Source organism: Limulus polyphemus, unplaced genomic scaffold, assembly GCF_000517525.1.
Source record: "Limulus polyphemus unplaced genomic scaffold, Limulus_polyphemus-2.1.2 Scaffold167, whole genome shotgun sequence".
Classification (NCBI taxonomy): domain Eukaryota; kingdom Metazoa; phylum Arthropoda; class Merostomata; order Xiphosura; family Limulidae; genus Limulus; species Limulus polyphemus.
Window position 1 is genome coordinate 325,081 of NW_013665777.1, and position 4,223 is coordinate 329,303.

Consider the following 4,223-nt stretch of genomic DNA (forward strand, 5'->3'; position numbering starts at 1 on the left):
ATTGACCGTCACATTATAACGCCCCCACGGATGAAAGGGCGAGCAAGTTTGGTGTGACGGGGATTCGAACCCGCGACCCGCAGATTGCGAGTCGAGTACCCTAACCACCTGGCCATGCCGGGCCTCCGAAGGTTTTAGTTATACACGGTTCAAAAGAGCAATAAAACAATAAAATTAAGATATAAAAAAGGTATAGAATGTTATAAGCCGTAAATTATTTCAGATAAACAAATGTAGTTTTCAATCTGCAGTCATTCTAGAAAGAAAAGAAAAAAGAATAATTTAGAGTTAGTTCGTATTTCTCATGGTGGTTACAAGGTTGGTCAAATCTTAAAGGGAACATTTTATGATAAAATAAAGTCACATGAAACTCGGGAAACGTAATCCTATGTCTTTCTCACGACTCTTATAATGACATAAAACTATATATTGGACAACTATCACATTTGGTTTATGATATATTGGTTTAACCTAACATTCTATGTTAATATCGATAAAAAGCAAGTTTGTATAACTAAGAAAGTACGATGCCGTGGGTTGGAGTACTTTACTTGAAGCCAGAAGAAAGCGGTACAGCAACCACCTGATTATTGAAATCGAAAACTTAACCAACCCTTCATTGGGTTACACATAATAAGTTATTACCAAATATGTGTTGAAAATTCTCACAATTCGGGGATAAAACATCAAAATTCCTTACGGTCAACTTTTTATACCGACAAGTGTTTTTACGGGCTTGGGGAAGGTGATATACGGGGGTGAATGAACGACATAAATTTGTTTTCGAACGAGACCAAAAACTCGAGCGCTTTCGAACAGTTCACTATTCTTCTTCATGAGAATAAAGGGTTATGTTTAATGAGTGTAATGTCGACGTCACGGCATAACATTGTAATAGCACAGTACGGTAGTCATAGCATTTTCTCATACACTACTATAGCTTTGTCTCACTGAAGTCGGCTTGGCATGGCCAGGTGGTTAGGATGCTCGAGTCGCAATCTGCGGGTCGCGGTTCGAATCCCCGTCCCACCAAACATGCTCCCCCTTTCAGCCGTTGGGGCGTTATAACGTGACGGTCAATCTCACTATTAATTGGAAAAAGAGTAGTCCAAGAGTTGGTGGTGGATAGTGATGACTAACTGCCTTCCCTATAGTCTTACACTGCTAACTTAGAGACGGCTAATGCAGATAACCCTCGTGTAGCTTTGTGCGAAATTCATAACAAACCAAACTGACTGAAGTCAGTTGTGGCAGTGCATATTTTAACTGTCGACAACGAATGACAGTATTTATAATATCTATTACTTATATTGTCTCTCTGTTATTTAATCAATTACTTTATTATTATTTTTATATTCTCACTCTTCCTGGTCCCGGGGATTTTTCCCCGGTATCCCCGCCCTCTCGGTGGACCTGCTCACCGCAAAGTCTTGGGCTGATCTTTACCATCAAAAAAGTAGGATTAACCATCACATTCTAACGCTCTCACGGCTAAAAGTGCGAACATGTTCGATGATAGGAGTCGAACTCAATACCCGCAGATTGTCAGTCAAGTGCTATAACCTAATTAAAAACATAAACTAACTCTACAAAAAACATTGCACGTGGCAGCAGGGGTGTTGCGCAAATCAAGATAAGTGAGTTAGGATGGCGTTAGTGAAAAAAGCTTGGGAACCATTGTGTTAGAGAGTAAGTTGAAAGATGGCCAAGGATACAGAAGATAAGATTATTTTAAGATATACAGTACAGTGAACTTGTCACTGTGTTAGCTATCACGATTTGTAAAGTAAGCCTATAGCAATTTACAGTAGTGTTCAAGTTTTTAGAAACGTTAAAGAATGAAATAAAGTAATTTATTATCATTACATAGACTTGACGTTGAATTATTTTAATATTATTATTATTAATTATTTAATTAAAAGAACCAGCCAACAAAAAAACAAGGGTGCCACAATATGCACCATAACATTTGAAGAGAACAGAGGTATTAAAATAATTTTAGATCTTGGAAGAAGATATTCTCCAGTTAGACTTAATTAGCTTTTCTATACTTAACCCAGAACGAATGAAAAAATTTTGTTTTAACGCCTAACTATCTAAAGTTTAAAAATGATATTTATAAACAAGTTAAAAGCGTGACAGTCTTATTTCTCTGATATGAAAAGCAGTTATAAATCCCAACTTTTAGGAAAGATAAGTAGATGTTTCGTTTACAGCGTTACAGTCCTGACAACCTAAACAAGTTTCATATTTTGCTGGTTGCTGTTAACCTTGTTATTCTGTTTACTTGTAAACTAAATCATATTGATTATACAGCAGCACTCGTAAAATAAAATCATAGAGGTGTTATAATCGTGACAGTCAATCCCCTATCGATTAAGAGTTGTCGAATACGCAGCAGATTCTGTTGACTGATTGTCCTACGTCGTGTCACGAACTATAAATTATAAATAGCTATATTTCAAACTTGGGATCTTTGATCCGAAATTCGAATCCATGCATCACACGAGATATTCAGATTGAAAATAACAAACACAAAGAACTAAATACCGTTCTAGAAAATGTTAACTCTTATCCTTTCAAGTTGTTATCAATGAAAATATTCCTTTTCATTATTTCACTAATACCACTAGCACTAAAATTAATATCATAAACACAAACCACAATATTATTCCAAGATAACAGAGTCTGAACGAGAAATTTAATTACACCTAACTAAGGTAGTTCATTATTAATAGCAGTTTTTTCTGAATGAGCGAGTAAAGCCTCTCATACGCAGAAAATGTTGAGCCTTGTGGTGACGCAGTGGTTAATATCTCTCTTGAATCTGGTTCTATTGTTTTGTCAAATAAAGACTATTGACAAAATAACACCCTGTTATACCCAAATGGACGTGTGATCATTTCTGGCACAAAAAGAGAAATAGACACACTCACACACAAAATGACACATAAATATAGGACAAGTAATATGAACTATAACCTTATATAAGTAACAATGTTATAGAACGTTTCTGAAAAATAAAATAAAACACTTACCATTAAAATTATTCACGTCCTACTAAAAATTAAATACATGCTTTAGTCTCTTCTGCCCTTTTACACTTATACTACACTTTATACATTTTTAGTACAAACATTTATACTATTATGTACATAGTTACAAGGTTACTTGTTTAGAAAGTGGTGAGATGTATTTTCTAGAATCTCTGTACACATTAAAACAATACAAGTATGTGAAGAACACCGCGCCTTATCAATATTAGTATATTAAGTAGCAAATCATGGTCTATCAACTCGCAGTGACGTCATAACTATAGAAGTGCTCAAAAAGATCAAGTCTTTTCCAAACAGGAAGTATGCCATACTACCCGAAACGTTAAAACCATTAGCAACGAATACTGATAAGTATAATTAGTATTTATTGAATATAGTAACTAAAATTTCTGGTTCGATTTAATTATTCAATCTTTTTTAATGTAAGTTTATTTTTACTGATATTATTTAATAGTTTATCACAGATTGAGGTTTCTGAAGCTCAACATGTATTGTTATTTGTTCAAATAGATCATTTCTATATTGTTACTCAGTACAAACTTATAATTTTCCGTATTGACTTAAAATGACGATATACAGACGCAATGTTCCTAAACACGTTTATAAATAGTCATCAGGTCCTTAATATATCCCCCCCCCCAATGGAACAGCGATAAGTCTAAACGCTAAAATAGTCATCAGGTCCTTAATATATCCCCCCCCCAATGGAACAGCGGTAAATCTAAACGCTAAAATCGGCTTTCGATATTCGTGATGGGCACATCACAGATAGCCCATTGTGTTTGACTACGAACAAGCAAAACCATAATGATTTAACGTATTGTTGATTTTCGGCCACGCATTGGTTCAATGCGTTATGGCTCTATAGAGAGTGATGTAGTACTATTTAAAGTGGCGGAACGCGTTTAACCGTGTGAGGTGGGATTCGTTCGAAATAGTGGCATCATGATGTTCTGGCTAAAAAAAAAGTACAGGTAGGCCATGCCCACGCGTTCCCACCCCACTACTCCTCTGTCTGAGTCATAACGTAATCACTGAATGAGTATGTGAATAAACACCTTATGGACCTGTATGTTGATATGTAAGAATAGAAGTAAACACGTCCTGATAAAGGTGAAACAATGAAATGTTGATGCTAATAAATATATTGTTTCTGGGGTTGAATGT

At 35.4% G+C, this 4,223-nt stretch overlaps 1 protein-coding gene across 1 annotated transcript in view; it reads right to left on the reverse strand.

Moving 5' to 3' along the window:
- Positions 1–3,114, reverse strand: part of LOC106477596 (natural resistance-associated macrophage protein 2-like) — an 84,549-nt gene extending 81,435 nt beyond the window's left edge. Inside the window, exon 1 of the mRNA XM_022381475.1 lies at positions 3,039–3,114. The gene's annotated coding sequence lies outside the window, so the exon portion shown is untranslated. The remainder of the gene's footprint in view (positions 1–3,038) is intronic.
- Between the last annotated feature and the right edge of the window lie 1,109 nt (positions 3,115–4,223).